Source organism: Callorhinus ursinus, unplaced genomic scaffold, assembly GCF_003265705.2.
Source record: "Callorhinus ursinus isolate GAN/ISIS: 27379988/994484 unplaced genomic scaffold, GSC_fseal_2.0 scaffold17, whole genome shotgun sequence".
Taxonomy (NCBI): Eukaryota; Metazoa; Chordata; class Mammalia; order Carnivora; family Otariidae; genus Callorhinus; species Callorhinus ursinus.
The window spans coordinates 26,104,268-26,130,774 of NW_027397079.1; the positions used below are offsets into that span (position 1 = coordinate 26,104,268).

A 26,507-nucleotide genomic window follows, 5' to 3' on the forward strand; every position below is an offset into this window, starting at 1 on the left:
ATGCTGGGAACTTGGTGAGATGCTCTAGCCCCATAGGCCTAGGTACACCCCAATCTCTTGGTCTTGCCTCCTTTCTGCGATTCTACCCAGGTGAGGGCACAGGTCTTGTCTAATTCTCAGTATCCCCCCATAGCTATCTGGGGTTTTCACCTTCACCCCTCACCCCCCACCTGTGGGAGGCCCCACTTCACAGAGACAGGCACAAGGGGTGTAGATGCCACCAGCACCTAAGCTCCCATTGCCTCCACCCCACCTTTCCTCCCTGCTGCAGCCTCGGGAGTGCCTGCCAAGTTTCCAGGCTAAGGAGCTCCATCAACAAAGAGTCTTCCAAATTCATGGCTTGTGCACATCTGTCCTTTCTGGCTGCCCTGAAGGCCTTGGCTTTTGTGATTCAAAAGGCCTGAATGGACTACTCTTTGCTCTGCTCTCTGCTATGTCACACCCGCCCCGAGGCAGCATGTGCAGAAATGCCAAGCCGACAGGGCAGAGACGGGCCAAGAGGAAGAAGGAAATGCCAAGGGAGCAAAAACCAGTTCATATTTCAAAATATTTTACCCCTTTTTTTAAAAAAAAAGGCATATTGTTTCACAATTTGGAGGTTGATCCACTACCCCAGCACTGGTTTTCTTGACTTCCATTCTAGACTGTATTCAGAGAAATTGCCATGAATTTTAGTTATACAGGTGTGTCCTTCATAACACAAACCAAGTAAAAATTGCCTTTTCCTCAGATTGTCATATATTTCAACAGGGATAGAATAATAAAATTGTGAGTTTAGCTCCCAAGGTGAGACTGGCATTTAAAAAAATCATCTAGATGACTAATGCATAACAATTTTAAAGTCTGTGATTATTTGGGTGTGAAACAAATGCTGTTGAAATGAATTATTTCAGGTCTGATAAGAACCAGGTAACTCTAGATATTACTTTGAAATGAAAATAGGTTGAAAAAAAATTACAAAGCCTTTCTAATTGTCCAGATGGAAAGTACGTTGATCATTCTGCCCCAAAGAGAAGCTACTGATGCTGCTTGGGTGGGGATGACTGGAAACCAAGGCTAGAATCTGTAAATGCAATAGCTACAGAACTAAAGTTTGCAACAGTATAAGCTAAACTACTCTGGCTTGGCTTTACTGAGCATGCGGGGATGCTTGTCATTGCTGGGGATGTTGTCATCACAGGAGAAATCAGACTTTCACACAGCGGGCTCTCAACTCATTTGGTGAACTTGTTTCTTCCTCAAAGTGATACTTCAGATATGAGGTGGAGCAGGGGGTTCCTTCTTCTTTTTTTTTTTTTAAAGATTTATTTATTTGAGAGAGAGAGAGCAAGGGGAGAGACAGAGGGAGAGAGAGAGAGAGAATCCTCAAGCTGACTTCCCACTGAGTGTAGAGCCTAGCTCAGGGCTTGATCCCAGGACCCTGAGATCATGACCTGAACCGAAATCAAGAAGTTGGACACTTAATCGACTGAACCACCCAGGTGCCCTGGGGAGTAACTTGCTCTTGTGTTTTCAACAGTCTCATTATCTCATATTTACAATCCACATGTGTTCCTGAGGAGGAGCTCAAGGTGTCTTATTCCTTCCTTAGAGACATTGCTGGGGGAGCCATGATGGGAAGAGTGATAAACATCAACTTAAAGAGCAGTAAACATTGAGGAACAGTGAGATTTCTCTTTTCTGGTCATGGTATGAATCACAGAAATACTTTTTTGGGGAAGTTGCTTTTTATTCTCACTCCTGAATCCCACAATCCTAACAAATGTAGAATGTTTCCGATTTTTTGTTCCCATCTTAGAGCTTATCTGGCTACCAAAGCAAACAAAGCAAAAAAAAAGCCTAAAAAACAACAACAACAAAAACCCAGAAAAACCACCCATTTACCTGACAAACAAATGATTTTCAAAGTTTAGCTTTCAAAATATTTTGCCAAGTTCACTGTTCTTTGCATTAAGATGGAATGACAATGCAGTGCTTGGAAAGGCTGACAAAAACAAGTATGTCATCCCAAGTTACAAAGAAAACAAAGACACCAGAGAATCCTCACCAAGTTTTAACATGTGGAGACAGCAATGCACTGAACCAGATCCTTGGAGGCTAAATCAAGCGAATAAAGCAATGGAACAGCTCATTTCCATGCGACAAACCAGCCCTGGGAACTCAGATAAGGCCTTAGCTTCATAAATGCTACAAATCTGTTTTCCGTTTTCCTGAAAGTCTTGGCAATGAGTCAAAGCCAACCCATGAAACAGACAGGAGGCCTGTTTCTGGCCAAAGTCTGTGACGGCGGAGGCTCTTTCTCCAGGCAATGTGAACAATAAGCGTCTTCTTTCTGGGTGGTGACGGAGTTCTCCCACAGAGCCCAGTGTAAGTCAAAATAATTTCTAGTAACTAGAAGCTAGCTTTAAGACAACTCTACTAGTGGGTATAATAATAATAGCTAGCATTTATTGAGTGCTTATTACATGCTAAGCGCTGTTCTTGGCATTTTAGATGATGACCTCCCCTATTATTTGCAATGACCCTGGTTATTGTAGATGGTACTATTACTGGCTGCATTTTATTGATGAGGTAAATGAGGTCCAGAGACGTGAAGTAATTTTTGTTTAGGGTCCTATGGCTAAAAAATGGTATAGCTGGCCTGGACTAAGGAACCTATGCTCTTAATCACTGTGCCATATTATTTGCAATGATCATAATAGCAAATATTATTATCCTCCTATATGTGTATTTGAAGGGTAACATAACTAGGTAAAAATACTGCAGTTACTAGTAGACTACCTAGGAATTACCACCCTCACCTAGATGCCAGGACTGAATGTGACATACTAACATGTAAGAAACAAAAGGTCAACTGGTGGCATATCTGTAGAACATTTTGAATGCCTTTGGATGGTCATCGAAAATCGATGTTAAATTTTGAGAGGGGGAAAAATAAGGTAAAACAGTTGCCAAACTTTTGTTTGGAGAACACAATCATCCTGTCAAAGTATAGTTTTCAAAGGGTTAAAAAAACATGATTCTCATACAACTACAAAATGAAGATATGCAAAAGATTTTATTCAACTTATTAACTAGTGAGGGAACCAGTAAGATGTTAAAACTGGTCCAAAGGGCATTTGGAAAGTTGCATATACACAGGCAATTTACTACACTGTTGCATTAGATATAAAGCTGGTTAATGTCCAATTCAGCTTAAAATGTAAACTTTGGGGTTATCTATTCCACCAGAAAGAAATTATTTACATCTCTACTAGACAAAAATTTACAACTTGATCTCTGTTCCTACAAAGATATAAATTAGATCAGTAAATAGAAAGCAAAGCTTATCATTGCACTGGAAAAACAAACAAAACCCAAAACCCTGCTCACTATTCTTTTATCTATTTTCAAGTTCAGATAATTTTTTCTGAATTTTTTTCTAACAATTCTTATTAAGGTAGAGGTTCAGAGCCTGTGTCTAGCTAGCTCAAAATGGCGGGGTGGGGGGGAAGATACATAAATATCTCCCTAACATGGATAGGAAGTATGCTTTAAAATTCCTTAATAAAAATATTCTGTTATCTAATTATCAAGAAAGGACTAAGCCATTGGGTCAAAGGAGGTGGGTGGGGGGAATGGGCAAAGAATGAAGAAGAGGGAAGAGCAAAAATCTCAGTCCTCCATTTTACTTTAGCGGAAAGTACAAAGGATAATGGGCTTATTTTATAGGCATAGTGATCAGTGATCAAATTTTAAAACAAGGGAAGACAGATGATAAGAAGTCAATATGCTTCTAGCATATGTCTCTCTGTACCCTGTCAAAAGCCATTCCATCCTCTAATCAAAGTAGTCTTTGTTTCTACTCACATAAAGAACATGAAATTAAAGAAGTTAATTTACCCAGGATTGTGTAATGTGATAATAATTGAAATCTCTGTTTTCCTTGAACTAGTCCTCACTTTTGTTTGTGTTACAGGTTAGGAAGAAATTTGAGGCTCTTCAGTAACTAATTAAACATTTGCTAATTCTCAGGGCTTAACGTAACAGACTCCTGATGTCAGTACCTTACTTGTGCTAAACTTTTCTGAGCGTTTCAGGAGATTTTTGAGGTTGGACTTTTAAGATGCCAAATGCTTATTCCTCTTCTCATAACTATGACTTATGTACAGTGCCCTGGTTTTTATTCAGATTGATAGAAAATATAATAGTGTTCCTCCCCTTTTTTTTCTCTTGAGTGAATGAAATGTCAGCTCTTCCCTCCCAAAAAAACAAAACAAAACAAAACAAAAATATCCTCCTATGGAAAACTCCAACCAAATAAAGCTGCCATTGAAGAAGGCTAATGTATACTTTTTCAGACTATTCTAGAATTCACTGGACATCAAATCATTTTCATTGCATGTTACAAGCATCTCTTCCTCCCCCAATTCTATGAGATCCAGAAGCTAAGCTTGGAAAAGAAGAATGACTTGACAACTCAGCTGCCTTTGTTCCTTTTCAATAGGAAAACATAAATTGATAGTGTTCATATCTGTAAGATTTCAACGCATTTTTACTATTTTTTATACTGAAATATTTGAAAAAGTTTAACAATTATTTAGCATTCCTATAATGGGAAAGTAAGTCCATGCAGCTATTTTACTTATTTATTCTTTATTAACCTAAATTTTTTGAGACTTTTTTTTAGAGCAGTTTAAGATTCACAGCAAAACTGAGAGGAAGATACAGATATGTCCCTTATAGCCCCTGCCCTGCACTTGCACAACCCCTCTGATTATGAACATTTCTGTCAGAGTGGTACATTTGTTACAACTGATGAACCTGCACTGACACATCATGATCACCCAAAGTCTATAGTTTACATTATGGTTCATTCTGGGTATTGTGCATTCTGTGGGTTTGGGCAAATGTATGATGATATGCTTACATCGTTAGGATATCATACAGAGTATTTGCACTGCCCTAAAAATCTGTGCTCTGCCTATTCAACTCTCACCCCCTGCTCCTGCCCCCCACCAATCCTTGACAGCCACTGATCTTTTTATTGCCTTTTCCAGAATATTATATAGTTGGAAACACACAATGCGTAGCCTTTTCAGATTGGTTTCTTTAACTTGGTGATATGCATTTAAGATTTCTTCATGTTTTTTCATGACTTGATAGCTCATTTCTTTTTTTGTGATGAATAATACGCCACTGTCTGGTCGTACCACAGTTTATCCATTCACCTACTGAAGGACATTTTGGTTGCTTCCGAGTTTGGGGAGTTATGAATAAAGTTGTTACAAACATCCATGTGCAGGTTTTTGTGTGAACATATATTTTCAACCTTTAGGAAAAACCAAAGAGTGTCATTGTTGAATTGTATGGTAAGAGTTTAGTTTTGGGGTACCTGGGTGGCTCAGTTGGTTAAGGTGGGACTCTTGGTTTCGGCTTAGGTCATGATCTCAGTGTCGTGAGATGGAGCCCTGTGTCGGGCTCTGCACTGGGCATGGAGTCTGCTTAAGATTTTCTCTCCCTCTGCCTCTCCCCTTCCCCCTCCCCCGCATGCTCTCTCTCTCTCTCTCTCTCTCAAAAAACAAAACAAAACAAAAATCAGAGAGCATTTAGTTTTGTCAGAAATTGTCAAACTATCTTCCACTGTGGCTGTACCATCTTGCATGCCCACCAGCAATGAATGAGAGGTCCTGTTGCTCCTCACCATCATTTGATATTGTCAGTGTTCCAGTGACAGTGTTTCAGGTTTTGGCCATTCGAACAGTCTATCACTGTTGTTTTAATTTGCATTTCCCTGCTGACATATGTTGTAGAGTAGCTTTTCATATGCTTATTTGCCATCTGTATATCTTCTTGGTGGGGTGTCCACTAAAGTCTTTGGCCCATTTTTTAATCAGGTTTTCATATCATTGAATTTCAAGAGTTCCTTTGAATATTTTGAACAGCAGTCTAAAAGCAGATGTGTCTTCTGTAGTTTTTTTCTCCTGGTCAGTGGTTTGTCTTCTTATTCTCCTGACACTGTCTGTTATAGAGCAGGTTTTTAATTTTAATAAAGTTTGAGTTTATTGATAAATAATTGAATTCATCAATTATTTCTTTCATAAATTGTGCCTTGAGTGTCATATTTAAAAATTCATTGCCAAACCTAAGGTCCTCTAGGTTTTCTCCTATGTCATCTTCTAGGAGTTTAATAGTTTTGTGTTTTACATTTTGATCTGTAATCCATTTCATGTTAATTTTTATGAAGGGTTCGTATAAGGTCCATGTCTGGATTCATTTTTTTGTAGGTTTTTTTAAAATAAATGCTGTTTATGACCTCTTTAAATTTTCATAGTATTCCAACATACCCTGCAAACTGCAAAAAAAAAAAAAAATACATTTATAGTCATCAAAATGGAGAAGGGAAAGAAACTTTCTGGTCCCAGACTCTTACCAAACTCTATTTCCAGTTGAGGAAGCAAGTTTCCTCCTAGAGTTTGGACCTAGACCACAGGGGAGGAGGGGGAAAGGACCTAGAGGTTTCATCATGTCCAGGCCAACTCAGCAGTTTAGGAAAACTAGCAAGTTTGAGGACAAAACCTTAGCCAGGAATAAAATGCAGATATTTGATTGACTGTGCCCTGCATTACATCTCTCAGGGATCTAATACTGATTGAATATGGGCACATTAATTGCAAACCCTGCCATCTGGCATGCTTGATAACATCTGGGTAGGTAGTACTCAGGGCTGGAGGTGGTGTGCAGTTTTGCTAGAGAGCCTCCAATGATAAAGGCAAGAGGAGTTACATTTTCCTTGGACTTTGTACTATATGGAGAGAGTGATGCCGCTGCATTAGCAGAGGCTCTTGATTTTGGTGTAGATTTAATTCTAACTTAAGGCAGGTTTGGGATTGCTAATATCATACAGTTATATTAGCTACTTCAAGGTGTTGCTGCTATTATTACTGTTATAACTATTGATACTAATATTAACAAGAGGCATGATTTATTGTGTACTTATTACATGCTTACTTTTTCTATGAGAAAAATATTCTTATGCCACTGTACATCTGGAAAAACTGAGACACAGAAATTAAGCATTTTGCCCAAAGTCACACAGCAAGTAAGTATCAGAACCAGCTTTTTTTTTAAATCTTTTTATTTATTTATTTATTTATTTATTTATTTGAGAGAGAGAGAATGAGAGATAGAGAGCACGAGAGGGAAGAGGGTCCGAGGGAGAAGCAGACTCCCTGCTGAGCAGGGAGCCTGATGTGGGACTCGATCCCGGGACTCCAGGATCATGACCTGAGCCGAAGGCAGTCGCTTAACCAACTGAGCCACCCAGGCGCCTCTAGAACCAGCTTTTTAATCCAAATTATTTGAAGTCACCAACCTTGGTTCTCTTTTCCTATTTCCATATTTCTTAGCTAGTATGCAGGAATCAGTGTGCTGTTTAAGGAACTTACTCGCACTCTTTCTGTTAAGGGCAAGCTGACAAGTTAGCTATACATCTGGAATCAACAAAGGAGAAGCCAACAACAGTGGGTTTTTAGAATTCCTGAGGTTTATCCACAGATTGTTAAAGGCACCTGACCATGAGCTTTACCTATTGAGAACCTGAGATAAGGCGATTTCTTTTTTTTTTTTTTAAGATTTTACTTATTTATTTGACAGAGAGAGAAAGAGCGAGAGATCACAAGCAGAGGGGGAGAGCAGAGAGGAAGAGAAGCAGTCTCCCCACTGAGGAGGGAACCAGACACGGGGCTCGATCCCAGGACCCCAGGGTCATGACCTGAGCTGAAGGCAGACACTTAACAAATTTAGCCACCCAAGCGCCCTGAGATAAGCCAATTTCTTATACTGGACTGAAAGGGTAGAAATATCCTGGGCAAATACGCAAAAGTGATCCATTGTGGTCTTCACTGCTAGTGTTAGATGGTCAGATGTGCCTTCTTCTCCCCCAGGGAAAGGTTCCTCCTGGTTTAGGATTCTCTGTGAAACTTAAGTCAGTCCTGCTCAAAGCGGTGGAATCAGAGTATTTACCATAAATACTTGAAGCATTTAATCAATGAACAGATATTTAAAATGAATGTCTTCTTTTAAATAGGGAATTAAGCATTTTCTTAGGTGGACGTTAAGGAAAAATTCATGGAATTAGCGAAATTCCAAGAGCTAACAAGGAATTTTTAAAAATCATATCCATGGGACACCACGTTTCTGAGAATTAGGTTTGCTCAAAAGCAGAAGCGTCTGTTTTCCGTGGCTAAAACATCTCCAGCAACTGCTCCTGAAGCCAGAACCATGACTCAGGAGATAGGCGGCTTTGGAAAAAGAACAACACATTCAGAGAAAAATGGGATTGGATATGAAAATACAGTTTTATTTTGCAGTTAGGACAGAAAGAGTGGGAACATGAAACAAAGTGGGGAGGAAGACAGTAAGGTTCAGCAAAAAGTCTTAAGGAAGATAGAATTTAAGTTGTGTGTATGTATGAAGAAAGAGAGAGAGAACAAGGCACTATGCTAGGTGCTGGGAAATGAGAGAATTTGGTGAGTCCACAGTGATGCCCAGGTTTCTGACATGGCAAAGGGTTTGGATTAAAATGTCATCCATTACGTTGGGCAGTCTTGGGAAGCAGTTTCCAGAGGCAGCTCTAGTTAAGAGGAAATGTGGGGGTGATTCTTCAGCTGCCAAGAGTAAAGAATATGTACATTTTTTTTAAAGTGAGGAAATTCTCTGAGATTTGACAGCGACCAGCCAGTGTAGGAGGCAGAGGAAGGCACTCAGGAGGCAGGGATGAGACTTGGCATCCTGACTGGCCCTGACAATTTCTTGTGCTGGGACTGAACAACAAAGTTTTTTGAACTATCACTCTGGAAGCTCTCACTCCCCAAGTGGCAACTGGTGATTGTTGATGACCATGACTATCAATGTTGACTGCAGAGGGGAGATTAAACTTGACTGCAGTTTCATAGATGAGACAACCAAAGCATGAGAAGTCAGGCGGTCATGGAGGTTGATGGCAGACCATGGTAAGAGCCTGTGACTAGAGAGTTTGCGTTTCAGAGACACCCTTTTAGACAACTTTGCCCTGGCACTTGTCACATCACAGGCTACCATGGTCTTGTGTATTTGTATTACTAAGAGCTTCTAATATAGTAGCAAATGTGAGCTAGCCAGAACTTCACCAACAGAGTGAAATTTTAAAAGCCTGGTACAGTCTTAACTATATTCGTAATGCTTGTTTGATAGACATCCCTCTGGACGTGTCTCTCCCTCCCTCTTCCACAACTTCCCATTCTTCTTCATCACTACTTCTCTTCCTATGCTCATGCCCTCCACATTTTACAGATCAAAAGCTCATTTACTTCCATGGTGAATAAGCAGACACATTAAAATATTCCCAAGACAGCTATTCACTTCATTTGATCAGATGTAAAATGTCTGGAATCCGGATTAGCTTTGCAGCTATGGAAAGCAATTTCCAGGAAACCCTGACCCAAAGTTTAAAAGTTAATGTATCTGAGCATTTCTCTGGACTATGAAAATTAAAATAATCCTATTCCCCAGGAATCAAAGAGCATTCAAAACATCTTCACTAAATCATCAAGCTTTCCGCAAGATACACTCACAATTACGCACAAGAGCCCATCATTAATAGGATCTTGTTGGATTTTCTGAATGGAGGCTGAAGCCTTGCCTGGAAGCCTTTTGCTTTTGTTCCTATGAATGAACAGCTGCAAAGATTCAGCACAAGCCCTGCTTCCTCAGCACTAAAATACAATTTTGAAACAAAAGACAGGAAGAGAGAGAGCTCTCAACCTGGATGACTTTCAGCAGAGGGTACTATTTGGAGTAGGCTAGCCCTGGTTCCAGCAGGGATGGGATGTTCATTACTGATAGGTCAGGCATATTGTGGGACGGGTGGGCAAAGCTGCTGCGGGTGGGAGTGATCCCATCATTTCCAGAAGGCAAGTGGGGGCAAGTCAGGGACCAGATCAAAATGGGACAGAGATTCGAGGACAATAAGTCATCCCAATCAGAAGGCAGGCTGAAGCTGGTAAGACTGGTGGGGTCAATTTCCCAAACTGACTTCAGAGACCATCCGTGAGTGCTCTCGGGAGCAGATGCTTCCATGGTTTGGGCTCCTCCATGGAGGTTTTTGTTTTCTTTGCCTTTGGCTCACTCTTAGTGGAGTCGACTGTTCTTAAAGATCCAGGTCTGTTGGAATATGCAGTAAGGACTCACTGAGGGACTTTGACCTTTAGGCCTAAGGAAGAAAAAGGAGAAAGGAAATCAGCCTTTGTAAATTTTAGGTTTCTTCAGAATTTTTTCATAAATCTTTATCTCAAGAAAATGGAAAGTAAGTAAAATTATCCCCATTTCAAGACATGATGAAACTAAGGGTTAGAAAAGTTCAATAACTAGCCTAAAACCAACAGCTATTAAATGGAAAATCCAGAATTAAAAAACAAAAACATATGGGGCGCCTGGGTGGCTCAGTTGGTTGAGCGTCTGACTCTTGAATTCAGCTCAGGTCATGATCTCAGGATCCCGAGATCAAGCCCCACGTCAGGCTCCACACGTGATGCAGAGCCTGCTTGAGATTCTCTTCCTCTTCCTCGCCTTCTCTCCCTCCCCCAGCTCATGCGGGAGCTCTTTCTAAATAAATAAAATCTTAAAAAAGAGAGCGAGAAAACAGCAATATGTTCCAAAGATCATGCTCTCTCTTCCCAACCATATTACCCCATCTTCTGGAATAGCAGTTTGTGAACATTACGTTCTCAGTATCCCTGTACATTCTTAAAAATTATTGAGGACCCAAAAATCATTTTGTTTATATGAGTTATATATATCAGTATTTGTCACGTTAGAAATTAAAACAGAGAATTTTAAAAATATTCAGTTAAAATAATCAATCCATTACATGTTAACATTTTATGAAAAATGAGTATATTTTCTAAGCAAAAAAAAAAAAAAGAAGAGTAGCATCATGCATTTTTGCAGGTCTTTTTAATGTTTGGTTTAAGGGAAGACAGCTGGATTCTCATATCTGCTTCTGCATTCAGTCTGTTATGGTATGTTGTTGAGGTTGAAGTATATGAAGAAAATCCAGCCTCACACAGATCTGTAGTTTAAAAAGGGAGGAGTATTTAAATAAACTTTTCAGGTAATTTTGTGTCCTATTCTTTGAAGAATGTTGCAGTGTGGACTCTGAAACTACATAGATGAAGTTTCCATACTCTGTTGCATTAAAATCTCTTTTTAATCTCTTTTACATTTATTTTAAATCTCTTTCTAAGGGTGCCTGGGTGGCTCAGTCAGTTAATGTCTGCCTTCTGTTCTGTTCATGATCCCAGGGTCCTGGAATCGAGACCCTCCTCAGGCTTCCTGCTCAGCGGAGAGCATGCTTCTCTGTCTCTCCCTCTGTCCCCTAACCCCGCTCATGCATGCTCTCTCTCTCTCAAATAAATAAATAAAATCTTTAAAAAAAAATAAATCTCTTTTTAAAAGTCTTACACTTTGAGTGGATCTCTTATGCATGATTTTGTAATGCTTTGGTCATTTGAAAATCTTGGTTTCCTGACTTATGCCAATGGCAGCATTCCTAATAGTAGCACATTTTATTATTCACTACCTAAAGGTCACAATTATCAATATCAACTCTGCTGTCTTCAGAAAATGTGTTAAGAATTGGGATGCTGTTAAACTCAAGGTGACAACTCAAATTTTCCAAAATTCCATTTTCACCGGAAAGGTCAAATTTTCTCACTGACAACAAACACTATCAGTTTTTCTTGAAGTGACCGTTTCACTTCTTTCATTTTTGAGAACATGTCTACCAGATATCCAAGTCTGAATAACCATAGTTTACCTATCATTTTTTTTTCAAGCAAAAAATGGTGTTCCACCAAAAAGCAGCCAGTTCCGCTCACAACTCCATCAGAGAGGTGCTTTCCCTCAGGACAACCTCCATCCTCAGGGGTGCCACAGCACTGCCTTCTAGGTACTTCCTTTTGTGTCACACAGAATATTAAAAATATATATACTTCAGAGTCAAGAACTCTAAAATTAATGATTTTTATGGCTTTATTAAAAAGGCTTTATTAAAAAGGGCATTCTTCAGTGATACTGGACTTCTAATTTATTTCATTTTTTAAATGTTTGCTGTGAAGGTATGGCTGTCAAGAAAAAGAGTAGCTTGTTCTGCTGTCTTGATTTATATTAAGGCACTAGGAGTTTTTTTTGCCCACCATTGCTTTTGCCCTATATCAGTACAAATGCTAATATGGTAAAAGGCAAATAGGGCCTGAGCATTATTATTAAAACAGATTCGATGGTGTGAACCCATGAAAGGGTCTTCAGTACCACAAGGGGGTCTATGGACTATACCTCAAGAACCCCCATTCTGGAAGAACTGAATGAGCCCTCAGAGTCTGTCAAGGGTTTCCTCTCCCTCAGTGCCTCAAATCCAATATGAGCCAGTCATCTGTGTGCAGGCTGGAAGCAAGAACTCAGGATAGAAGCAGAATTCCCATTGGGCTGGTCCTAAGATACCTCCTCTTGTCAAATTTACAACCTTTTCTGTCCTCACAGAATTTATGTATTAGTGGCACAATGAACACTATGAGTAAGTAAATGGAAAAAAAAAAAAGAAACCTCAGACCTCAGTTTTGCCTCAGTCATCTGATGTGGCAAATATTGTTCCCATTTTATTATTTTTTTAAAAGATTTTATTTATTTATTTGACAGAGAGATAGAGAGCACAAGTAGGCAGAGAAGCAGGCAGAGGGAGAGGGAGAAGCACGCTCCCCGCAGAGCAGGGAGCCCGATGCAGGGTTCGAACCCAGGACCCTGGGGTCATGACCTGAGCCGAAGGCAGCCACTTAACCGACTGAGCCACCCAGGTGCCCCATATTGTTCCCATTTTAAAGAAGAGCAGATAGAGCTGCAGCTGGATTGAGTGAAGTGTTCCATGTCCCATAGTGAGTAAATGATGATATAGGATTCAAGGTCTAAAGCCGGGCTCTCCCCACCGGCACATGATTCTCACAGGTCTTAACAGGCCTCAGACACTACAGTCACATTTCGAAGTCAGTGACCCAGCTTTTGAGTTCTAAACCTACTTAGGGAAATGAGATGACAATTTTCCAAAAAAAGGAGTGGGGGAAAAAGCACCATGACTTCTGAAAACACCAAAATGTGTGCTTCAAGGGAAATCCTCAGGTTTTGACTGTTAGGCCTTCAAATGGGTTTCTTTCTAGACACTTACTCTGTGGGTGTCTAGTAAGCATTTCCTTTGTGTCCTGCTTTGTGGTAGGTGCTGGGAGCAGAGACGGTTCCTGTGCTGGAGCAGCCCGCAGTTTTTAGAGGGGAGAAAGAGAGAGAGGGAAGAGACGTTCTGGAGGCAAAGAAACGCTAGCATCAGAAGGTGAGTTTAAAATGGCTGAGTGTGTGTGCGCACGTGTGCACGCGTTCACACCCACACACCCAGCTCATTTCTGTGTCTGGGATCTGAGACCTCCTGCAACTATACTAGATGAGAGTATTAGAAGGACAGAAACAGCTCCCAACTCTGCGTGACCCCCATGCTACCCAGGATAGGATCCTCCTCCGAAAAAGAGAAGCTGGAAACAATAACCCTTTGTAATTCTAACAGCCCTGTGAGGAAGATATTTGTAGTCTACAGATGAGGAAATTAAGGCTTAAAGAGTCTGTTTGCTTTCCTTTGTCCCATTGCAATGTCACCACCTCCCATAGCGAGAAGTGCCTGGTGTCTCAGTCCTGCTCAAGGCACGGCCCTGGGCCAGAGCAGAACATCTCACTCCCTCTTTGCTTTTCTCTTTCTGCCTTCCTCCTGTTCCCACCAGGCTCTGCTCTTTCTGGCTGTGTCTTGCATTCCTCAAACACTTGCTCACCTCTTACAAGTGACGGCAGATTGGGTTCCTCTGGCCGAACCTTCTACTCTTTGCCTCAACCTTCATTTCGTTTTGTTGTTTTGGTTTCTTTCAGACCTTTGGTTTTTACTGATTCTGCTTCTCATGACCTGGGGTAAGCCTCTCTTCATCCTGTCTCCACGACCCCTGAGCCCCCCAGAGTCAGGACTCTGATTCTCTGTCGCTCAGGTGGTGCAAGTTCAAGATCGCCTTGAGAACGAAGCCTCCTGAAAGTTTACTCCCTGCGCCTCTGTCTTGCACCTTCCAATCCTGGCCTTGCAAAAATAGGATGCTTAACATCAAAAATTCCCTGGGCGTTTTTTTTTTCTTTCAAGAACTATATTCCTTTGCAATTACTCACCCAATAGAGGACCTGTGGGTATAAAATTACCGGAAAGAGTTTAAAATCAGCTCAACCTTCTCTGAATCATAAACCAGTTTCTCATGCATTCATAGCTCATCCTTGGATTCTTTTAGTTTATTTTCCTTCCCCAGTAATGAATTTTTCAATGAGTTTCAATGAGTCAAGAAGCATAAATCATTGATTCATTCATTAAATTATTCAGACATGTATTATTAGCACCAGTATGCCAGGGGTTTTGACTGCTTCTGTTTTTTAATGGTCAATCCGTAATTGAACAAGTAGGATTCATAAAGTGTGATTACAAAAACAGCTTCATTATGTTTTTTCCTCATATCTTAACATGGATTCTATTTATTGTGGGTCCCTCTCCTGACTCTGAGGCACACATGGGCAGTTCTATGACTCTTCTAGTCACTCCTAAGTAAAAAAGAAAGAAAGAAAGAAAGAAAGAAAGAAAGAAAGAAAGAAAGAAAGAAAGAAAGAAAGAAAGGAAGGAAGGAAGGAAGGAAGAGAAAGAAAGAAAAAGGAAGGAAGGAAGGAAGGAAGGAAGAAAGAAGGAAAGAAAGAAAAAGAGAGGGAGGAAGGGAGGGAGGGAGGGAGGAAGGAAGGAAGAAAGAAAGAAAGAAAAAAAGAAAAGAAAAAAATCCTATAATCAATTTAAGCAAGATTCAGACATTAGAGTATCTAGTACAATATATTATTTAACACTTCAATCTTTATTTCAAAACCTCACCCTCCTTCCCCTGGTTGTAAGTTAGCTCACTGCCCTGTGTGACTCCTTTGGGGTTGGAACGGGAAGCAGGGAGGTGAAAGCAGCTAGAGTTCCCACTTGACTGTCAGAGGCCAGAAGCTTCATGCTCACTGGCCCCAGAAGTTCTGAAGAGGGTTTCTTGCATTGCCGAGCCCTTCCTTCTGCAGCTCCCCGGATCTGGGCAGGGCTTTCTTTTAGATGGCTGCTCCTGTAACCCTTTAGGTCCTGTCCCAGGGAGCTTGGCCTCAAAATATATTATTCTCCATTCTCCATGATATCCATATTAGCCATTCTCCTATTGTTGGATGGTTGGGGTGGTTGTTTTCAAGATTCTGTTGTTCTAAAGTATGGTATGTTGACCTGTCTATGAGGAAAAATGTGTTCTTACATCCTTTTTACAACTCTTCAGACTTCAGGATGCCTGGGTGGCTCAGTGGTTAAGCATCTGCCTTCAGCTCAAGTCATGATCCCAGGGTCCTGGGATCGAGCCCCATGTCGGGCTCCTTGCTCAGCGGGGAGTCTGCTTCTCCCTCTGCCTCTGCCTGCCACCCTCCCTGCTGTGCTCTGTCTCTCTTGCTCGCTCTCTCTCTTTCTCTCTCTCTCTCTCTCACAAATAAATAAAAGCTTAAAAAAAAAAACTCTTCAGACTTCAAGCCCAGCACTCTTTTCTATACAATGACATGGATTCTCCCTTAAAGCTATTTTAGTGTGAATTTCACTCTACGAATGTATGTCCCCCCTTGGTAGATGCATTTTAGCTGTAGAATAAAAGGGCATTCATTGGTCTTGTTAAAGATGTCTCAGGCATCAGTGGGTAATCCAGGGTTGTTCTTCCTGGAGCCCTAAAGTCAGTCAGAGAGACATGGAAATCACCTGTTTCACAAATTATACTTTGTAGGTAGTGCTTGTTTATAAGCCAAGGTTGCTCCATCTGGCACATTCATTCTGTTAGGATTAGACTTGGCTCAATTGTTCTGTTAGACAATAGAGAAAAACACAGTGTTTAAATGTTAACACATTTAAACTTCTGCCCTAAGGAAAGAAGTTGGTACCTGAAGAAAGAAACACTGGTGCAAGACTCCCTGTAAACTTACAAAAGACTAAGAAAGGAGGGAGTTGTGTGAACCTAGAGCTCAGGAAGCCTTCCCTGAGGTGAATCCTCCTGGCCAGCAAGTGCACGCTCACCTCCAACTCCTTAGCCCTGGGGCTTAGTTTAATTGGTTCCTCAATTATAAGCATCTTCTCCTTCTCCTAATCTGCTTTTTGTTGGTGATGGTGGTGGTGGTGATTTAGCTCATGTTCTGTTTGTTGAACTTTTATTGAGCACTAGTTAGTGCAAAGTATTTATTGAGTGATAAGTAAATATGAATAAGATAGTGCTTGCTACCAAGAGCTCTGATCTGGTTGAAGAGAAAGATATGTAAGCAATTAACTCTAATACAGGCAGAATTAAACATGTATCAAAGAGAGGTGAAAATTATGGCTCAGAGGAGAAAATGATACATTTGCCCCAGTGGATCAAGAAAGTCTTCCGGAGGAGTTGACAGGAGAGCTTTTCTTTGAAGTATAACTGATATTTTTAGAAGTTAATAAGTAAAGGAAAGCATTTCAATTTGAGCAACACAGCATGTGTAATGGCAAAAAATATATTGCTATATTTGAGGAAAAGTGGATTATGAGTTGGGCTAGAGACAAAAGTTTGAGTCTAGAGATGATTGCCCAATGCAGTAGCTGTGTGTGGTCACTGAACAACTGAAATGTGCTATAAATGTAAAATATACAGCATATTTTATTTTAAAGCCTTCATGTGAAAAAATAATCTAATCTGTCTCAATAACTTTTATGCTTGTTAAATTTTGAAGTGATACTTTGAATATATTGAGTTAAGAAAATTAATTCACTCTTTCAATCTGACTTAAAAATTTAGTATTACATATGTGGCTCATATCGTAATTCAGTTAGTGCTGTTCTAGCAATTAGAGTACTATGAATTTTAAGAGAAGGAGTTTGAACATCCTGCTGCAGGCAGTGGGAGACTTTGAGCATTTTTGAGCAAGTAACATGTATTCTATCCCCAAATCAAAAAGCGATGTTTTGGGCGCCTGGGTGGCTCAGTTGGTTAAGCGACTGCCCTCGGCTCAGGTCATGATCCTGGAGTCCCTGGATTGAGTCCTGTGTGGGGCTCCCTGCTCGGCAGGGAGTCTGCTTCTCCCTCTGACCCTCCCCCCTCTCATGTGCTCTCTCTCTCATTCTCTCTCTCTCAAATAAATAAAATCTTAAAAAAAAAAAACCCAAAAAACAAAAAGCCATGTTTTATCGAGAAAAGGAACAAGCCTTATTTTCCGTATCTTGTATACATACTCCGATCCCCATTGGCATTTAATGCTTGTTCAACAAATGACTTCTTTGGACATACATACTTTATCCAACTGATTATTGATCAAAATTACCCTACAACATGCTTCATTATAACTGACTTTAATGTATGTTTATTAAAACTCAAATAAGCAAAAAGAAGGAATTAAAACTCACCCAGAATCTACCAGTCCAGATAGCTACTTAAATATTTTAGTACGTACCCGTCAAGTAAAGGACCATGCTAAACTACTGTTCTTAAATAGCTGCATTGCATTAGTGGTATGGTGTACAGTTGCCCGTGGAAATAAATTTTGTTCCACACATGATTTTTAATGGCTGCATAGTATTTCATTGTATTGATATATCCACTTAGTTCAGTAATCTCTTATTATTGGACATTTGTTGTTAATTTTCACTATATAAAAGTTTCTTAGTTCTTTATTTCAATGAGTTAAAGTCAAAGAAAAAAGGAATGAAATAAAGATGTTAATATGGACTTTGATTTCTCTAAAGACATCTAACAAAGCAGGTGCATAGAAATCACTGGCTCCCTTAAGATCCAAGGCTGAATTTTGTAATTAAATGGCTTTTAAGTGTTCCCAGTAACACAACAATCGAAGTGATTCTGATTAATGAATCTGTCTCCCTCCCTCAGTCCCTCCCCACTCCCCGTGTGTGTGTGTGTGTGTGTGTGTGTGTGTGTGTGTGTGTGTGTGTGTGATACAAATAAACATAAGACAACTTTCTCTGGCTGAGTTAACTCTCCACTCTCTTCTTGTTGCTGTTTGAAAAACTTGTTTATATAAAAGTTAGAAATATAGTACAAAGATCTTTTCTCCTAAACCATTTGAGGGAAAATTGCTGACTTAGTGCTAAATCATTGCTAGGTAGATTAGTGTCTCTGCAGACAAAGACATCCTCCCGTGTAACTAAAATACAATAACCAAATTCAGGAAATTAACCTTGATACAGAACTACCATCTCATCTTCAGACTCCCCAAGTTTCTCCAGCTGCCCCAGTAGTGCCCTTTACAGCGAAAGGATCCAGTCCAAATCACACCAGGTGTTTAGTAGTCCTGCTGCTTTTTGTTTCCTTCAGTCTCTCCTTGATTTTCATGACCTTGACACTGATTACATATCAGTTATTTAGAATCTCCTTCAGTTTGGGTTTGTGTGAGATTTCCTCATGATTATATTCCAGTTATGCCTCTTTGACAGGAATATCACACGGAAGTAATCCAATGGCTTTCTCATTTCATCCTTTCACAATTTCAGTTTGTCCTACTACTAACGGCATTCGTTCTGTTGGGTCTGCCGGGTTTCTCCACTGTAAAGTAACTCTCCTCCCCTTTGTAATACTTTGAAACTATGTAAATATTCTGTTCCTCCTCAGATTCTCAAAGTATTCATTCATCTGTTTATATCAGTAGGAACTCATTGTTTATTCAATTTGTTATAACCTGTTATATCACTATTTATTTTAATGCTCAAATTGTCTCTGATGAGGCCTGTTGGAGTCAATTGAAGCTGGCTTCTGTGTCTTTCTAATGCCCAGTCATTGTTGGAACATTTCCTTGCTTTCTGGCACAAGATATTTCAGACTAAATTTGTATTTGCCCTGTCTTAGTCTTGGAATCAGCCCTTGCTTATTTTAGTGAAAAATGGTATCTAGAAGCCAAGTTTTGGGTACTAGGGGTGCTTGTTGCTATTGGGGTGCCATGTTCTCTATGGGGTGATATGTATATATGTCCAGTGGACATATATACACAAAACTGTTAAGTTCATCGTGATGACCCTCATTCAAATCCAATACCCCAAGGTTCGTTTTGTTTTTCTTTCTTTCTATATTTGTAATGCCCTTCTCCAGCAGTGAGAAAATGGGCTCCCATTATTCTTAATATTTGTAAATATGATCAACCTCCCTGTATGTACACGATTTCCATCATTGCTGCCAAATCCTTTCCCATCACTGCAGATGGCTTCCTCTCCCTACTTGGGCTCTGACACACTATCCCAGGTTCTCCTTGCCCTTGAGGGACTCCTTTCTCACCCTGCTTATGCTTTAACTTCTTTTTTTTTAAAGATTTTATTTATTTGTTTATTTATCTGAGAGAGATAGAGCATGGGGGCGGGGGGTAGGGTCAGAGGAAGAAGCACGCTCCCCACTGAGCAGGGAACCTGATGCGGGACTCGATCCTGCGACTCCAGAATCATGACCTGAGCCGAAGGCCGTCAGTTAACCGGGCGCCCTATGCTTTAACTTCTGATGCCAGGCTGCCCATCCCCACCTGACTGCCCTCCTCACCCTGCTTAATCTCCATCACAATATCAGGTGACCCTGTTCTCTATATGAGCTTTGACACAGCATTCTGAGCTACTTGCCCCTCTTGTCCCTCTGCATTGACACCTAATTTAGTGGCTTTGGGACCGAATCATTCAAGAATGGAAGGAAAGGGGAAGGGAAGAGGAGTATCTCCAGTTGTATTTTATATTAAAAAAAAAAATCCCTGTTCCTTTGGACCCCACTGGAAATGTACTACCCACATCAAGGTATAAAAAAAAAGCCCTTCTTTGTTGATAAATACAATAAGAGTCCTTAAAACTACTCTTTGAAACTCTGTACTTATTTTATCTCTGTTACTCCTGATATACAATATCATTTGTTAAATGAGGGACAGGGAGAGAGTTTAAATTCCCATGTGCTGATAACAGCAAAGAAGAGGAAATGTTCAGCCTACATGGCATTTTTAAAAACATGAGGCAAATGTCCTCCAGCCTTAAGGATAGCATATCTGATATATTCATTTGACTATTGCGATGTTACAAAAGAAGACTCATTGTTTAGAATCTTTTGCGATTTGACTAGATTTAAAAAAAGAAGAAGAAGCAGCCTGTTTGGGGGCTTTAAAGGGTTCCCAGAGCTATTCTGAAGGCCCTTTTCCACCTCAGATCTGCTGGTCACAGACGTCTGGCACTTCCTTCTGCCTTCCAAGGCTGCACCAGCTAGAATGTGCTTCCTGGGCTCTCTTTGACCTTAGTAGAGAGAGCTCTATTATTTCACAGGCAGTCTGGTCAGGGGAAGACATTCTCGCATGTGTCAGGCTAATTACAGATCACTCTAAGTGCTACCCATGCAGATGTGTCATCCCCATCAAGCACTGCAAGCACCACCCCTTCCCCCAAAGCCCCTTCCCCAGGCCTTCCCTCTCAATGCTGAATTCAGAGAGACTGGCCTGGAGCAGACAGATGCACAACTCCCCACTATGACCAGGTCAATGTCTACAATGCAGGGCCTTTGAAAATTGAATTTGGTCAAGTCCAGGCATCAATGGATACCAGTATGGGAGCCTAAAAATAAACCAGGCAGAGGAAGCTTCAAAGACTTTCTAGAAGGTGGAAGGAACTAGAGGTTACAGAGGGCAGTGGAATGACTTCTAATGGCCTCATGGAAGCCATCAGGAATTCTTAAATTGCCAGGAATGTCATCAAGTACTGTACCATGCTGTTCATGAATGAGGACAGGCAGAACCAAGCATAGTGAATATAATAGCTCTTTAGTCTTTGGAACAGAAGTGTGTGTATGTGTGTCTGTGTCTATGTGTGTGTGGAGGGGGTGCCTTGTGGTGTCTGCCCTCCACTGAGGGCTTGATGTAGGTACACTCCATGCCCTGATGTCCTCAGAGTTCCGTTCCATCAAGAAATGACCTATCAGTTCTTCATATCTAGTAAATATCTGGTGCCAGATTTGGTGTGCAGTTCCCTGCCTGTCAGGGTTTTCCTTTCATCCCATTATGTCAAATTCAGTATGTCTAAATCATACTATAGATTTTCCGCATAAAACTACATGAACTCTGGGGTTTTCTTTGAGTCACACAGGCTTAAAAACTCAGTACTCACTTTATATTATTTCCTCCTTATTCCTCCTTCCCTGCCAAGGCCTCTCAGTTGCCAAGTCCAGGAGATTCCTTTACAACATCTCTTCATTATCTCCTGCTTGTTCCTTAGTTCAGATGCTCATTGTCTCACACTGGACTGCTCTAAGTTAGCCTTATTTTTTAGTAAAATATTTTTTATTTAATGCATAAACATTTACACCTACTTACTAGCAAAAATCTATAAATTCATACTATAACCTATAGATCATTATGGTAATTTTTTTACAAAATTTGAACCAAAAAGTGGCATAAAACTATTCTCTCCGTTGTATTGTGAAGTGTCATGTACAGTCCTATTCTATTGTTGGAATAACAATTTATACAAATTTTAAGAAAATTATAAAACATTTAGGAAGGCCAGTTTCTCCCATTCAAAAATCCCCTTCATCACCCCAGCCGGTCTTCCTGAGCAAACTGAGCCATAAGAGGAGGTGGGAAGTGAGGATGACTGATGGTCATCACTGTTTCTCTACATGATCTAGACTCACATGTGTTTGCAGTTAAAGGCTGCTATTGTCCATCATAACCAAATGACCATAGTCTTGCTTGGAGTCTGGCAATATTTATCATAAATGATATAAAGATCATAAGTTTGGACTCTAAGGTAGCATCTTCTTTGTAAAATCTGTTTTAGCTTTACAAATTAAGTAGCAGATTTGGAAGAACATAGAATGAAGTGTTAGAGACAAATGAGGCAACCCTACATATACATGGAAAAAAGTAGAAGCTTCTTACTCCTTCTGTTCACATCATACTAAGCATTTGTCAGAAAAAGACATGGTGATAGAATTGAGTGGATGACACAAAATAGAAATGAGCCTCTTTGGTTTTGTTCTTTTAAAAAAAAAATTTTTTTTTAAGAAAAATAGTACTAAAGTTGTCATAACAATAGAAACAAATCTGTTTGGAAATCAGTCAGCCCATCCAGGCACTTAAACTGTGTAGTGAAAAATCTTATACCTTCTAGCTCTGACATTCCAAGTACCTTTGGATAAGTAACTAATTTACCTTTTTGGATAAGTAACTAATTTACCTTCTCAATGGAAGATTAGACACAGGCCATATTTGCCACCAGATATTGTTACAACATTCTTTGTGACCCCTTGTCCTAGTGAGATACAAGAAAGGACACATCCTAGAGGAAGCAAGTGTTTCAGCTGCTAAAACCAGGAGTCATCTGATACATTTTAAAGTTCTCATCAATGCATTTATAAACAAATTATAATAAACATTTTTGTAAGTACAATTGCATCTTGTTACCAGGTATCTAATATTAAAGAAGTGGACCCTTTTAACTTCATTTAAAGTTAAAGACAATATGTAAAATATAATGGAAATTTTACATAACTTCTTTTATGTTGTTTTAAGGCTGCCTTTGTATGTTAGCTAAATGTTTCTGAAGCTTAAATGGTTGTTATTTTAAGTCTGCAAAACAAAAATTGCTTTGACCTTTTAGGGTATTGTTTTGGATTTCGTTATCACGGTGAACTTTAAGGGTATGATTCTGTTTTCTATTATCAAATACCTCCTTCTTGCAGCCTCGTAATAGAAAAGTCACAGTCCTTAACTCCAATACCCAATAGAATAAATATGACTATAATTTAACACAAAGAGTGAATGGCAAGGTCAGACTTTAAAAGCCACATGGAGATTAGATTGGCACAAATGAATGTATGCATGCATTATATTAAATAGAGTGAAATTATGTATATAGTGTATGCATATCAATGGGTACTTTAGGGAAACTGTTCTCTTGGGTAGGAATTAGCTGTGGTTGACTGAGTTTGCAAAGTACAGCAAGGTTATTAAATAAACAATATAGTAAGACAGTCCACTTAACCCAGATCATAAATGAAATCAGTTGTAGGCTGTTTATGTCTGTGATGTGGAAGGCACAAATTGCCTTTCTCTTTCGGCAAGTGTACTATAAAGAGACGAGATGCATCATGGTTACTGCTAAGCTTGCACTTGGAAATTATTCTACAGAAAGAGAGAGACAAAGACCATCAGTCAATGGTGTGATGTTCATTGTTCAAGACAACCAAATGACAAGGGCTGCCTCAAACTTTCCCCATTGGTTATAGTTATTAAAAAGACAAGCTACCTTCTTGGCTCTCCTTAATGCAGTCAGCCAGGTCCAGACAGAGAATCACCTCAGAACAGAAACTACACTCGGTGTTCACACAGCCTGTCTGGCACCATGTAAATCGTTTGGCAGACCAGTTCTACCCTTCTGTGCAGTTCATTCAGGGTCCTTACACTGAGAAGGGGATAGTTCAAAGGGATGAAGCCCTCTCTGCAAGACAGAATCTGAATATACCAAATGACCACAGCATCTTGGAGTTCTTCGGTTATACTCTCCCGTGGGGGGCGTTTGTCAAAATGGGCTTGGATGGAGTCAGGTTATTTTGTTCACGGTAAATAAGATGGAAGGCCTTATTAAAGAAACTCTTCAGTCAACTTTCCTGAAGCCTGGAAGCTTGCAACGATGGGGTAGGGTTAGGGGGAGGGCATCAAGGTAATGGAAATTCACAAACAACTTTCTGATTGGCATGCATCTCTCTGATGGGGGAAAAAATCAGCCTTCAGTTCAATAACATATGCAGCGCAGACCAAGGTATTTGAGAAAAGCAGGACCTGTTGCATCCTCATCACAGTGAAGACCCAGGAGCAGATGTTCAAGGTTTATTCACAACCAAGTGTGATCATGACTGGCTTCCATCCTGATTAGACAGTGCCCTCGGGGTGCCTGGGTGGCTCAGTCATTAAGCGTCTGCCTTTGGCTCAGCTCATGATCCCAGCGTCCTGGGATCACGCCGGGCATTGGGCTCCCTGCTCAGCGGGAAGCCTGCTTCTCCCTCTCCCACTCCCCCTGCTTGTGTTCCCTCTCACACTGTGTGTGTCTCTCTGTCAAATGAATAAATAAAATCTTAAAAAAAATAGTGCCCTGACCAAAGTGTTCTGATTGGTTGAGGCTCATCTACCAACTGTTACTACTCTGACCATCACCTCCACTGGAGTTCTTGCTAGCCCATGGCACTTTAAGAGCCCAGGAAATTCACAAAACTGTCAGCTACAATTTTTCTGATTTGGAGAAAGAGAGACAGATGGAGACAGACAGAGAGACAAAGAGTTGACCATATATTTTGAACCCAAAGATGCAAACAATTTAGCTATATTTTTCCTATATGGAAAACTAAGCATTTTCCTCCCACTACAGCCAAAAGCAAGCGAAGAAAGATGTGGGGGGCATACCCTGTCTATGGTATGGTACTCCTGAAGCATGCCCTAGGAGGTGTGACCGAGTGTTTCCTCCTCACCACCTCCCTCCCCTCTCCACCTTGCATCTATAAGGCCCTTTCCTTCCGTTTGGATCTAATCCTTTGCTCCATGCATACATATGCTGCTTTTTACTATTGGTTTCGTTTTACAAGATCCTTGAAGGCAGGTAGGAACCATGTCATATTTTGTGTTGCCTTTGTTTCCCGTCCCTTATCTATTGCAGAATATTTTGTCAACTGATCAATTAATACCAATAAATGTGGTGTTGCTCAGTGGATTCAGTTCTTTCCAAGCTAAACAAGACTCCAGAGGGGAAAAAAAACTCTCTCTCATGTCCCACTCTTTTATTCCCTACTTTTTTATGAAAGACAGGCCCCCGTGTGTGGTTATGTGGTTCTGCGATGATCAACCACAGCTCCTACTGTGAGGAAGGCTGTGGGCACGGCAACATGGCTGCTAACCCATAGATTCCGGCAGAATGACTTGTTTCCAGGCAAAAAGTGGGTGGATGAGTCTTTGCTTAATCATCTCCAGGGAAAGAAAAAGGACTGACAAGTTTCAGTGAGCTATTTCAGTTTCTAATTAATCTTTCATACAGGAAGTTCTTTTTCCTGTCCAATCAAAGTCATTCTGCCACAAATTAAGGCAAATTTTTCTAGTTTTCTTCTTTTTTGAGATAGATCAGAGGCGGGCGTCATCCTGCATTTCGTAACTGGTTATGGGTAAAAATACATGGATAAAAAATAGATTGTTTACTTAATGACATTTATTAAAACGAGCATGTTACCAGGAGTCCCACTCAAAGTCAATGGGACCTAGAAGGGAAAAGAGAGTTCACATTTTGCTGTGAAAGTATGTTGAATTCCCAAAGTGGGGACAAAGAGGTGTCATGGGACAGTCTCTTCTTGGACAGGGTCTTGGGTGTGCTGTTTTGTGTTGTTTGGGTAGGTTGTGTGGGAGAGAGGATGTATTTGTTCAGCTGGTTTGGATGTTTGAGGTGGGGATGTGAGAGGGATTAGGTGAGGCTTCTGTGTGATAAAGGACAAAGAATCTTTAAAGCTCTCTCTTCCTCACCTGCCTGTATTGGGAAAAGCACCCAACTCTGTCATCAAGTCTGTGACCCTTATACAGACAAGAACCACATGGAATATTTATGCAAGATTGTCTGTTGTGTGGAATTTGTGGAAACCCGACCACCCTTCCTATGGGTCTGCTGCCAAGGTCCTGAAATAGCTCTGAGGGCCAGGACCTTTCCACTATGGTATTTTGCCTTTCTGTGTTGCATACAATAGGGGAAAGGAGGGTGACCTCCCATCATGCTTCACTGTGGCCTCTCTGGCCCCCAACTTGTTACCACCCCTTTACTTCCTCTCACACCCTTTCATCTATCCAAACTTGGGAGAAAAACAGAGAAAGGGAAAAGAGGAAATGGAGTCTGGGACCAGCCTTCAGCTGAAGGACAGCTGCTTATAACTTCAAGCCTTTCTCGGGCATCTCCAAATACCTTCTCCAACCGCTGACCCACACAGAAAATTCTATCTTATTCCCTCCCAAGTTGGATTGTATCATTCATTTTGCTTTATATTTATGCAATGAATTTTATTCCCCCCACATCTCCCCTCTACATCTATACACACACACAAAAATCCTCTTAATAATTTACCCATATTCTAGAATTATAATAGAAACATAGAGCACATTAGTGAGTACTCCTTGAGATTGTGACAACTAGCTGGAAATTTAGAGATAACCTAATCCAACCCTCTCACTTTTTGATTAAGAGACTCAGATGGGTAAAATGACCTACCCAAAATCAGACAAGTCATAAAATTAGGAACCAAACTAGAAATTAGTACAAATGCTTTGTGTAGGACTATCTGTAGGTCATGGCCCTTGCAGCCAATCGATGACCAATAACT

General features: G+C 40.4%; 1 long non-coding RNA gene across 2 annotated transcripts in view; it reads left to right on the forward strand.

Moving 5' to 3' along the window:
* LOC141374391 (uncharacterized) overlaps window positions 1–26,507 on the forward strand; it is a 90,776-nt gene that overhangs the window by 48,627 nt on the left and 15,642 nt on the right. For both annotated transcript variants that reach the window (XR_012381219.1, XR_012381220.1), the window contains one exon: window positions 13,283–13,393. This is a non-coding gene — a long non-coding RNA (uncharacterized lncRNA). The remainder of the gene's footprint in view (window positions 1–13,282; window positions 13,394–26,507) is intronic.